The 12,500-nt window shown below is 45.4% G+C and overlaps 2 long non-coding RNA genes across 10 annotated transcripts; both read left to right on the forward strand.

Annotated features, from left to right (window-relative positions):
• The first annotated feature begins 272 nt into the window (after positions 1-272).
• LOC118772286 lies at positions 273-4,302 on the forward strand. Of its 5 annotated transcripts, none has more exons than XR_005004682.1 (7): positions 273-582; positions 1,897-1,969; positions 2,239-2,298; positions 2,461-2,565; positions 3,503-3,558; positions 3,641-3,686; positions 3,764-4,302. It is a non-coding gene; the product is annotated as an uncharacterized LOC118772286 (long non-coding RNA). The 5 variants fall into 5 exon arrangements; XR_005004683.1 differs by lacking the exon at positions 273-582 and adding an exon at positions 1,255-1,376; XR_005004684.1 differs by lacking the exon at positions 273-582 and having other exon boundaries at positions 1,255-1,996.
• Positions 4,303-6,044: 1,742 nt separating this feature from the next.
• Positions 6,045-11,058, forward strand: LOC118772285. 5 transcript variants are annotated; one of them, XR_005004677.1, is made up of 7 exons: positions 6,045-6,777; positions 8,092-8,164; positions 8,434-8,493; positions 8,656-8,760; positions 9,698-9,753; positions 9,836-9,881; positions 9,959-11,058. It is a non-coding gene; the product is annotated as an uncharacterized LOC118772285 (long non-coding RNA). The 5 variants fall into 5 exon arrangements; XR_005004678.1 differs by lacking the exon at positions 6,045-6,777 and adding an exon at positions 7,450-7,571; XR_005004679.1 differs by lacking the exon at positions 6,045-6,777 and having other exon boundaries at positions 7,450-8,191.
• The last annotated feature ends 1,442 nt before the right edge of the window (positions 11,059-12,500 follow it).

The raw sequence follows: 12,500 nt of genomic DNA on the forward strand, positions 1-12,500 counted from the left end.
GATCTAAGTTAGGGTTAGGGTGTGGGCTGGGGTTGGGGTCAGGGCCTAGATTGGGTTCAGAGTAGGGCTAGGATGGGAAGGCCGCGCCTCCCCCGGGTGGCATCAAGGGAAAAGGAAGCAATACTAATATAAATATTTCATTTATATGTGGGCTCCAGGACGAGAGGCAGCCATGCAAGTGCTGTTGTCAAAAATAAGTGCTTAAAAGACATGCATAATAAAATCCACAAATTCACATACACATATATAAGATCAGAAGAAAGGGAAAAAGAAAACTTTATTCACATGATTAGTGAGCAATTCATCAAAAAGACCATTAAAGGTAAATCAATTCATTATTGCCTCTCCCCTGGCCCCCCCATATATAAAGTGCTAATCCCCCCTCTATCCCCCTTCACCACCAGGAGGAGCCCCACCTCCCCACCCTACCCCCTCCTTTCATTAAGCCCCAAGGGTGCAATTGTTCTTAACTTCATTATCCACACTCTTTCCCTCATCCTCCTCTCCCCATTGGACCACCCGGGATTACTTTCCAAGCCTGACACCTTTAAACCAGAAACCGGATGAATTTGAAAATGACTGGTAAGTTCAGTCTGTAGATGAAATCTTTGGATGTTATACAAGTGCTGTTTTAGCCGTGTTGCTATGGTATGCTGCGTCTCTCCTATATAAAGCTTGCCACAGGTGTTGCAGGTAATTGCATAAATCACACTTCTGTCTGTAATTGATATCTTTTTCCAGACTGGTGCTCCCTCCCCACTGTACTTATTTACCAGATAAGAACTGTGTTGAAAATATCTACGGACCCATAATTGTGAGTTATCTATGTTCGACGGTACACTGGACCGTACCAGTAGGTCCTTTAAATTCTTGTTTCTCCTGAAGGCCGCAATTATTCTATATGGCTGAAATACCGGTAATTGATTCTGCACATTCCTAAAGTTATTCCTAATTTTTGAAATCAATGTTTTATTGGACTCCGAATAGGTGGTGATAAAGGGAACGATGTTCGTTTCATCCTTCCTCTGCACCTGGGCCAAGCCTTTTAAAACTTCAGCTTTTGCATATCTTAATAGCCTCTTCGAGTACCCCCTGCCTCGCAGCGCTTTAAACAGCGTCGTCGTGGCGATTTCAAAATCTTCCTGGAAGGTACATATTCTGTGGAATCTGAGTATCTGTGATTTAACTAGGCCTTTAAATGTATGTTTAGGGTGATAGCTCTGTTTATGTAGCAAAGCCTGAGTATCTGTACTTTTGAAATAAACTTTCGTGGCCAATTTGCTATTAGCCGACTGTTGCGCAGTAAAGAAGACCGTGGTGTCTAAGAAATTCACGGACCTCGAATCCAGTTCATATTTCAACTTTATTGAAGGATGGTGCGTATTCAATATCTGAAAAAATTCCTCAAATTCTTTAAAACTGTAAGGCCAGATACCAAAAATATCATCCAGATATCGGTAGTAGGCCACGGGTAAGAGTGTGCATTTAGCTAACGCCTCCGCTTCCCATTCGGCCATATAGATGTCTGCGTAGGCTGGGGCGAATTTCTTACCCATGGCCGTTCCCGATATCTGTAAATAATGTTTGCCATTAAAAATGAAATCATTTTTTGTAAGGCTGATATGCAGAAGCTGAAGCAAATGTTCGTCTGGTCGCGCAGGATCCGGATTTCTACCAAGTACATTACCCACCGCTTGTAACCCAGCCTCGGTGTCTATGTTAGTATATAGGCTATCCACATCTATTGTAAACAGATATGTGTTAGGGGTTACCGTTATGCTCTTAATCTTGTGTAGGAAATCGTACGTGTCCTTGATGTAACTCGGATGTCCGTGCGCTAAAGGATTCAAGTAATGATCAATATACTGCGCTATGTTATATGATTCACTCTCACAGTCCGATACGATGGGTCGCCCCGGCGGGACCTCCCCAGGGACCGTCCATGCCTTCGGATCTTTATGGATCTTGGGTAATAAATAGAAGATTCTGTTTCTAGGTGTGTTTGGGCCTAACAAGAAATCACGCTGTTTACGGTTAATGTATTTCTTGTAATACAAATCCTGTATTATAGTGTGAATTTCTTTTTGTGTTTGTGTTTGTAAAGATACTGGTACCGACATATAATGTTTAGTATTGGAGAGTTGTCGGTTTGCTTCCAATAGATATTGTTGTTTATCCATAATGACTATTTTAGAACCCTTATCCGCAGGTTTAATGATTATCTCTCTATTCTGACAGAGTTCCCTAATGGCTGCTCTCTGTACAGTAGAGAGATTATCTGTACGGGCTATGGAACAGGTATGTGACTTTGCTGTTATTAAGTCCTTCCGTATTAACTGTCTGATAACAGGGTTCACTTGTGCAGTTTCCGGTTCCCAATATGAAGGGAGGATAAATGGTATCTGTTCTGTCTGTGTATCTGAACCAAAATAATCTAACAATTTTATTCTCCTATGAAAGGCATGGATGTCCCTCCAGAGGTCCCGCCGGATATCCTGGTTGGGGAGAGGAATAAAGGTTAGGCCTCTCTCCAACACTTCCACCTGTGCCTCGGAGAGCTGAAAGGTAAGTGAGAGGTTAAGCACATTACTGTGTTCCAAGAGCTGGGGAGATCGTGACCGCTTCTCCCCCCCTAGAAGTTTAACTGCCGGCACCAGTGCTGAAATATCCTATTTGCCGTGGTTGGAGTCCAGTGAATGTTATCACCTGTAGTGAAGAAGGAACTGTTGTGTATCTCCAACAAAGGTGTGCAGTACGTGGCAATATATTTATTGATTATAGTTAAGTTAGACTTCTGCAGTTCTGTTAAGTTGGGAGAAAACATAATCACGGGCACGAACAATGTTGCATTCGGAAAAACTCTCTGTGCTGTTGTAAGTAATTGCTGTAACTGTTTAATTGCTGTTTTTCTAGGATCCTGATCTTTATTGTTGATCCCCAAAGAAAGGATCACTTTTTGCGTGGACTGGAAGACTGGGCAGTTTTTGAGCACGCCATTAATGTGGTAGAATGTGGCGCCTGGATAACTATCAATTTGAATTTGTTCATTTTTAAATGAAGGAATTCTTTTCAAATTTGAATCACCAATGAAAATTATTGGCTTCTCTGCTGTAAAGCGCCAGTCATAGAGTTTGCGATCTGACCGTGGGTGGCCCCTGGGGTAGAAAACAGGCTCTCTCTCCGAGACCGTGTCTCTTAGGGTTTGAGGGGAGGACTCAGATTGGGGTCGATTCATGGGATTTTGCCCTTTATTTGCCCCTTTCATCATGTCCTGTACCACCCCCAGAGTCACGGATTCGGAGAGAGGCTCCCCCCGCGGGGGTAAGTGCTGTGCTGGAGACTGGACATCGGTCTGTCTGGTTGAACTAGACCTGCCTGTGGGTGATAAAGCCAAAATCATGTCATTTGTACTTATACTGACATTGCTCTGTTTTCCCAAAACAACAGAAGCTGCAGAAGCATTTTCCGGCAAAGTGATTTGATTATCCTGTTTCTGAACCAGGTCCCCCTCCTCACCGTCCCCCACTCGGACCTCCCAGCATGCCCCAGAAGTGGCAGGTGAGTCTAAGCCTGTGTGGGACAGTGTAATATCAGGTACATGTGAAGCTGTATCAAACTGAGATTGTTCTGTATCTCCCAGGGTGGCCCCATTGTCAGCTTTACGGCCCACCTGGCCCGGCCTACAGGTAGGTACCACAGATATATTCTCAGCAGGATGGTGATGAATTTCTGCTTGTACTAAAATTTTGTTTTTCTGTTGTAGGGTGCTCGACTGAGCTGCAGGCGGCACGCACACGGAGGAATTCTCATCAGAGGTAAGTTTCATTGTTTCTTTTTTCAGGGTTCCTGTTTCACCATTATGTGTTGCAGCTATAGGGCAAGACTGCCTGGGGGTAGCAGGCCTACTAATGGGGCCCTGTTGGCCCGCAACTACCTGGGCATAGGTAGGTACAGTCAGAGGCGGAGCATCCATATCAGTCATCTCAACTGGACTCATATGCATCTGGGGACACAAGGTAGGTGAAGTAGTGCCAGGCGTCCTAGAATGTGGTGTTGTAGTCTGGGGTGTAAGCAATTCCATCACTCTTTCACAGATCATTCTATTAAACTTATGTTTGTAGCGGGCCTTGGCCCAAACTATTGCCATATTGAAGGCCTCCTGATCAAAAGGGCCCAATGACTGAGTGATTGAGGCAATCACTCCGTCGTAGTGCATTTGTAATATTGTCATGTTAGTGTCCATCCATCTCAAAGTGTTCTCCTTCACTTTGTTTTTAGTTTGCTCAGAAGGAGAGGATGGCTTTATGAAAACTGTTAATTTATTCACTTGCCTCATCATACCGTTGGGAAATGTTTTGGACTCCACTGCCTGATTTACTATTTGAATGTGATGGATTGCTTGCATGAGTTTGAAATATTCCTTTGTTGTTTGTTTGTTAAGCCTTGGAGGAACAGAAGGTGCAAGGGAGGGGAGAGAGGGAGGGGGAAGGTTCTCCTGTACAGCCTCAACAGTGTCTTCATTCTGAATATTGGCCAAAGCCATGTATCTATTCTTTAACAACATTCCAAATTTTAATCTGAACAGTTACAGGCCTAAACACCACTGTGATAAGAAACAGGTTTTCCCCTTTCAGGGCTCTCACCCTTCCTTTCTCCTTTCGGCTGGTGGGTACGAGAAGAAGGTTCTCTTGGCGTGCGGTCCCAGGATGGCTTTGTGTTACTTCCGTCCGTGGCATAAAGTTCAAGAGAGAAACCACAAGATGGTTACCAGGGAGTGAGCAATGCTCAGTTTAAAGTTCTCCTGCCCAGAACGGGATCCACTGCCCCTGGGGGAATCCAACAGGCCCCGGCCTTCAGGTCTCCTTCCGCTGTATTTAACTTTTTCACCTTTCTTCTCTTTACAGGTGGTGGGGGAAGCCTCTTGTGACTAATCAGATTAAAATTGTACTTTTTTGTTTAAACTTTTAATAAAAACCTTTTTAAAAAAAGAAAAGACACACAACTTTGTCCAAATTGCTTGTATCTCAAAATAACAAGACAAACTCCTAACGTTTCGCGTATCAGCTTCGTCAGAGGAAAATGGAGGCCGCAAGGCAAGGATTGCTATATAGGTTTACTAAAGGGGACTGGCTATAAAAGCAGGCCCCAACATAAACGCTTTCCATTGGTTCTTCAGTCTTATAGGAGGGTGGGATTTACACTCCCCTAGGACTTGTCTGCTATTCTAGGGAGGGGTTTTCCTCCAGGGAAACAGGAAAACAGTTCCTATTGGCTCCTTTAAAATTCTAAAAACTAAGATTTCCTCCCCCCCCCCCCAATAGGAATTCCCTTTAAAAAAAATTGGTCTCCCATCCCCAACCTGTTCCAGACTTGTCCTGCTTAGCTAAAATAATTGCTGGAGGTAGCCTTACAAATGACTGAGTGAAATTTGTAATTTCACCAGGCCTGCAATTCAACCCTATAGAGGGTTTTACTTCCAGAGGGGATTTTATTATCTCTAAAGAACAGGGAGGACTCTACAATGGCACTGGCCAGGTTAGGTTGTTTTGTTATGTGTTTTCTTTTAAAAAAAAGAGCACAAAGCTCTTCAGTGCTCTGGCCTATTGTATCTTCCCCTAGGGTTGTACCTGTTCTTAGGGTCCCAACTGGAGTTAGGGCTAGCGCTTGGGCCACGGTTGCAGTCCAGGCCCGATTCAAGGTTGGGGTCAGGGTTGGGGTTAGGGCCCCGGTTAGGGTCAGGGCCCAGATTGAGGTTGGGGTCCACAGTAGAGTTAGGGCCAAAACAGCCAGAGCCCCAGTTAGGGTTGGGATCAGGGCCCCAATTAGGGTTAGGGCCCCAGTTAGGGTTGGGGTCAACATTAGGGGTAGGGCCACTCCAGTTGGGGCCCCAATTAGGGTTGGGGTCAGAGCTAGGGTTGGGGCCACAATTAGGGTTAGGGCCCCCATTAGGGTTAGCCTTAGGGTTAGGGCCATGATAGTCAGGGCCCCAGTTAGGGTTGGGGTCAGGGTTGGGGTTAGGGTCACGATTAGGGTCAGGGCCCTAGGTAGGGTTGGGGTTAGAATTAGGGTTGGGGCCACCGCTGTCAGGGCCCCAGGTAGGGTTGGGGTCAGGGTTGGGGTTAGGGCCTTGATTAGGGTCAGGGCCCAAAATCAGGTTGGGGTCAGGGTTGGGGTTAGGGCCACAGGTGTGGCCAAGATCTAAGTTAGGGTTAGGGTGTGGGCTGGGGTTGGGGTCAGGGCCTAGATTGGGTTCAGAGTAGGGCTAGGATGGGAAGGCCGCGCCTCCCCCGGGTGGCATCAAGGGAAAAGGAAGCAATACTAATATAAATATTTCATTTATATGTGGGCTCCAGGACGAGAGGCAGCCATGCAAGTGCTGTTGTCAAAAATAAGTGCTTAAAAGACATGCATAATAAAATCCACAAATTCACATACACATATATAAGATCAAAAGAAAGGGAAAAAGAAAACTTTATTCACATGATTAGTGAGCAATTCATCAAAAAGACCATTAAAGGTAAATCAATTCATTATTGCCTCTCCCCTGGCCCCCCCATATATAAAGTGCTAATCCCCCCTCTATCCCCCTTCACCACCAGGAGGAGCCCCACCTCCCCACCCTACCCCCTCCTTTCATTAAGCCCCAAGGGTGCAATTGTTCTTAACTTCATTATCCACACTCTTTCCCTCATCCTCCTCTCCCCATTGGACCACCCGGGATTACTTTCCAAGCCTGACACCTTTAAACCAGAAACCGGATGAATTTGAAAATGACTGGTAAGTTCAGTCTGTAGATGAAATCTTTGGATGTTATACAAGTGCTGTTTTAGCCGTGTTGCTATGGTATGCTGCGTCTCTCCTATATAAAGCTTGCCACAGGTGTTGCAGGTAATTGCATAAATCACACTTCTGTCTGTAATTGATATCTTTTTCCAGACTGGTGCTCCCTCCCCACTGTACTTATTTACCAGATAAGAACTGTGTTGAAAATATCTACGGACCCATAATTGTGAGTTATCTATGTTCGACGGTACACTGGACCGTACCAGTAGGTCCTTTAAATTCTTGTTTCTCCTGAAGGCCGCAATTATTCTATATGGCTGAAATACCGGTAATTGATTCTGCACATTCCTAAAGTTATTCCTAATTTTTGAAATCAATGTTTTATTGGACTCCGAATAGGTGGTGATAAAGGGAACGATGTTCGTTTCATCCTTCCTCTGCACCTGGGCCAAGCCTTTTAAAACTTCAGCTTTTGCATATCTTAATAGCCTCTTCGAGTACCCCCTGCCTCGCAGCGCTTTAAACAGCGTCGTCGTGGCGATTTCAAAATCTTCCTGGAAGGTACATATTCTGTGGAATCTGAGTATCTGTGATTTAACTAGGCCTTTAAATGTATGTTTAGGGTGATAGCTCTGTTTATGTAGCAAAGCCTGAGTATCTGTACTTTTGAAATAAACTTTCGTGGCCAATTTGCTATTAGCCGACTGTTGCGCAGTAAAGAAGACCGTGGTGTCTAAGAAATTCACGGACCTCGAATCCAGTTCATATTTCAACTTTATTGAAGGATGGTGCGTATTCAATATCTGAAAAAATTCCTCAAATTCTTTAAAACTGTAAGGCCAGATACCAAAAATATCATCCAGATATCGGTAGTAGGCCACGGGTAAGAGTGTGCATTTAGCTAACGCCTCCGCTTCCCATTCGGCCATATAGATGTCTGCGTAGGCTGGGGCGAATTTCTTACCCATGGCCGTTCCCGATATCTGTAAATAATGTTTGCCATTAAAAATGAAATCATTTTTTGTAAGGCTGATATGCAGAAGCTGAAGCAAATGTTCGTCTGGTCGCGCAGGATCCGGATTTCTACCAAGTACATTACCCACCGCTTGTAACCCAGCCTCGGTGTCTATGTTAGTATATAGGCTATCCACATCTATTGTAAACAGATATGTGTTAGGGGTTACCGTTATGCTCTTAATCTTGTGTAGGAAATCGTACGTGTCCTTGATGTAACTCGGATGTCCGTGCGCTAAAGGATTCAAGTAATGATCAATATACTGCGCTATGTTATATGATTCACTCTCACAGTCCGATACGATGGGTCGCCCCGGCGGGACCTCCCCAGGGACCGTCCATGCCTTCGGATCTTTATGGATCTTGGGTAATAAATAGAAGATTCTGTTTCTAGGTGTGTTTGGGCCTAACAAGAAATCACGCTGTTTACGGTTAATGTATTTCTTGTAATACAAATCCTGTATTATAGTGTGAATTTCTTTTTGTGTTTGTGTTTGTAAAGATACTGGTACCGACATATAATGTTTAGTATTGGAGAGTTGTCGGTTTGCTTCCAATAGATATTGTTGTTTATCCATAATGACTATTTTAGAACCCTTATCCGCAGGTTTAATGATTATCTCTCTATTCTGACAGAGTTCCCTAATGGCTGCTCTCTGTACAGTAGAGAGATTATCTGTACGGGCTATGGAACAGGTATGTGACTTTGCTGTTATTAAGTCCTTCCGTATTAACTGTCTGATAACAGGGTTCACTTGTGCAGTTTCCGGTTCCCAATATGAAGGGAGGATAAATGGTATCTGTTCTGTCTGTGTATCTGAACCAAAATAATCTAACAATTTTATTCTCCTATGAAAGGCATGGATGTCCCTCCAGAGGTCCCGCCGGATATCCTGGTTGGGGAGAGGAATAAAGGTTAGGCCTCTCTCCAACACTTCCACCTGTGCCTCGGAGAGCTGAAAGGTAAGTGAGAGGTTAAGCACATTACTGTGTTCCAAGAGCTGGGGAGATCGTGACCGCTTCTCCCCCCCTAGAAGTTTAACTGCCGGCACCAGTGCTGAAATATCCTATTTGCCGTGGTTGGAGTCCAGTGAATGTTATCACCTGTAGTGAAGAAGGAACTGTTGTGTATCTCCAACAAAGGTGTGCAGTACGTGGCAATATATTTATTGATTATAGTTAAGTTAGACTTCTGCAGTTCTGTTAAGTTGGGAGAAAACATAATCACGGGCACGAACAATGTTGCATTCGGAAAAACTCTCTGTGCTGTTGTAAGTAATTGCTGTAACTGTTTAATTGCTGTTTTTCTAGGATCCTGATCTTTATTGTTGATCCCCAAAGAAAGGATCACTTTTTGCGTGGACTGGAAGACTGGGCAGTTTTTGAGCACGCCATTAATGTGGTAGAATGTGGCGCCTGGATAACTATCAATTTGAATTTGTTCATTTTTAAATGAAGGAATTCTTTTCAAATTTGAATCACCAATGAAAATTATTGGCTTCTCTGCTGTAAAGCGCCAGTCATAGAGTTTGCGATCTGACCGTGGGTGGCCCCTGGGGTAGAAAACAGGCTCTCTCTCCGAGACCGTGTCTCTTAGGGTTTGAGGGGAGGACTCAGATTGGGGTCGATTCATGGGATTTTGCCCTTTATTTGCCCCTTTCATCATGTCCTGTACCACCCCCAGAGTCACGGATTCGGAGAGAGGCTCCCCCCGCGGGGGTAAGTGCTGTGCTGGAGACTGGACATCGGTCTGTCTGGTTGAACTAGACCTGCCTGTGGGTGATAAAGCCAAAATCATGTCATTTGTACTTATACTGACATTGCTCTGTTTTCCCAAAACAACAGAAGCTGCAGAAGCATTTTCCGGCAAAGTGATTTGATTATCCTGTTTCTGAACCAGGTCCCCCTCCTCACCGTCCCCCACTCGGACCTCCCAGCATGCCCCAGAAGTGGCAGGTGAGTCTAAGCCTGTGTGGGACAGTGTAATATCAGGTACATGTGAAGCTGTATCAAACTGAGATTGTTCTGTATCTCCCAGGGTGGCCCCATTGTCAGCTTTACGGCCCACCTGGCCCGGCCTACAGGTAGGTACCACAGATATATTCTCAGCAGGATGGTGATGAATTTCTGCTTGTACTAAAATTTTGTTTTTCTGTTGTAGGGTGCTCGACTGAGCTGCAGGCGGCACGCACACGGAGGAATTCTCATCAGAGGTAAGTTTCATTGTTTCTTTTTTCAGGGTTCCTGTTTCACCATTATGTGTTGCAGCTATAGGGCAAGACTGCCTGGGGGTAGCAGGCCTACTAATGGGGCCCTGTTGGCCCGCAACTACCTGGGCATAGGTAGGTACAGTCAGAGACGGAGCATCCATATCAGTCATCTCAACTGGACTCATATGCATCTGGGGACACAAGGTAGGTGAAGTAGTGCCAGGCGTCCTAGAATGTGGTGTTGTAGTCTGGGGTGTAAGCAATTCCATCACTCTTTCACAGATCATTCTATTAAACTTATGTTTGTAGCGGGCCTTGGCCCAAACTATTGCCATATTGAAGGCCTCCTGATCAAAAGGGCCCAATGACTGAGTGATTGAGGCAATCACTCCGTCGTAGTGCATTTGTAATATTGTCATGTTAGTGTCCATCCATCTCAAAGTGTTCTCCTTCACTTTGTTTTTAGTTTGCTCAGAAGGAGAGGATGGCTTTATGAAATCTGTTAATTTATTCACTTGCCTCATCATACCTTTGGGAAATGTTTTGGACTCCACTGCCTGATTTACTATTTGAATGTGATGGATTGCTTGCATGAGTTTGAAATATTCCTTTGTTGTTTGTTTGTTAAGCCTTGGAGGAACAGAAGGTGCAAGGGAGGGGAGAGAGGGAGGGGGAAGGTTCTCCTGTACAGCCTCAACAGTGTCTTCATTCTGAATATTGGCCAAAGCCATGTATCTATTCTTTAACAACATTCCAAATTTTAATCTGAACAGTTACAGGCCTAAACACCACTGTGATAAGAAACAGGTTTTCCCCTTTCAGGGCTCTCACCCTTCCTTTCTCCTTTCGGCTGGTGGGTACGAGAAGAAGGTTCTCTTGGCGTGCGGTCCCAGGATGGCTTTGTGTTACTTCCGTCCGTGGCATAAAGTTCAAGAGAGAAACCACAAGATGGTTACCAGGGAGTGAGCAATGCTCAGTTTAAAGTTCTCCTGCCCAGAACGGGATCCACTGCCCCTGGGGGAATCCAACAGGCCCCGGCCTTCAGGTCTCCTTCCGCTGTATTTAACTTTTTCACCTTTCTTCTCTTTACAGGTGGTGGGGGAAGCCTCTTGTGACTAATCAGATTAAAATTGTACTTTTTTATTTAAACTTTTAATAAAAACCTTTTTAAAAAAAGAAAAGACACACAACTTTGTCCAAATTGCTTGTATCTCAAAATAACAAGACAAACTCCTAACGTTTCGCGTATCAGCTTCGTCAGAGGAAAATGGAGGCCGCAAGGCAAGGATTGCTATATAGGTTTACTAAAGGGGACTGGCTGTAAAAGCAGGCCCCAACATAAACGCTTTCCATTGGTTCTTCAGTCTTATAGGAGGGTGGGATTTACACTCCCCTAGGACTTGTCTGCTATTCTAGGGAGGGGTTTTCCTCCAGGGAAACAGGAAAACAGTTCCTATTGGCTCCTTTAAAATTCTAAAAACTAAGATTTCCTCTCCCCCCCAATAGGAATTCCCTTTAAAAAAAATTGATCTCCCATCCCCAACCTGTTCCAGACTTGTCCTGCTTAGCTAAAATAATTGCTGGAGGTAGCCTTACAAATGACTGAGTGAAATTTGTAATTTCACCGGGCCTGCAATTCAACCCTATAGAGGGTTTTACTTCCAGAGGGGATTTTATTATCTCTAAAGAACAGGGAGGACTCTACAATGGCACTGGCCAGGTTAGGTTGTTTTGTTATGTGTTTTCTTTTAAAAAAAAGGAGCACAAAGCTCTTCAGTGCTCTGGCCTATTGTATCTTCCCCTAGGGTTGTACCTGTTCTTAGGGTCCCAACTGGAGTTAGGGCTAGCGTTTGGGCCACGGTTGCAGTCCAGGCCCGATTCAAGGTTGGGGTCAGGGTTGGGGTTAGGGCCCCGGTTAGGGTCAGGGCCCAGATTGAGGTTGGGGTCCACAGTAGAGTTAGGGCCAAAACAGCCAGAGCCCCAGTTAGGGTTGGGATCAGGGCCCCAATTAGGGTTAGGGCCCCAGTTAGGGTTGGGGTCAACATTAGGGGTAGGGCCACTCCAGTTGGGGCCCCAGTTAGGGTTGGGGTCAGAGCTAGGGTTGGGGCCACAATTAGGGTTAGGGCCCCCATTAGGGTTAGCCTTAGGGTCAGGGCCATGATAGTCAGGGCCCCAGTTAGGGTTGGGGTCAGGGTTGGGGTTAGGGTCACGATTAGGGTCAGGGCCCTAGGTAGGGTTGGGGTTAGAATTAGGGTTGGGGCCACCGCTGTCAGGGCCCCAGGTAGGGTTGGGGTCAGGGTTGGGGTTAGGGCCTTGATTAGGGTCAGGGCCCAAAATCAGGTTGGGGTCAGGGTTGGGGTTAGGGCCACAGGTGTGGCCAAGATCTAAGTTAGGGTTAGGGTGTGGGCTGGGGTTGGGGTCAGGGCCTAGATTGGGTTCAGAGTAGGGCTAGGATGGGAAGGCCGCGCCTCCCCCGGGTGGCATCAAGGGAAA

Source organism: Megalops cyprinoides, unplaced genomic scaffold, assembly GCF_013368585.1.
Source record: "Megalops cyprinoides isolate fMegCyp1 unplaced genomic scaffold, fMegCyp1.pri scaffold_19_arrow_ctg1, whole genome shotgun sequence".
In the NCBI taxonomy this organism is placed as follows: Eukaryota; Metazoa; Chordata; class Actinopteri; order Elopiformes; family Megalopidae; genus Megalops; species Megalops cyprinoides.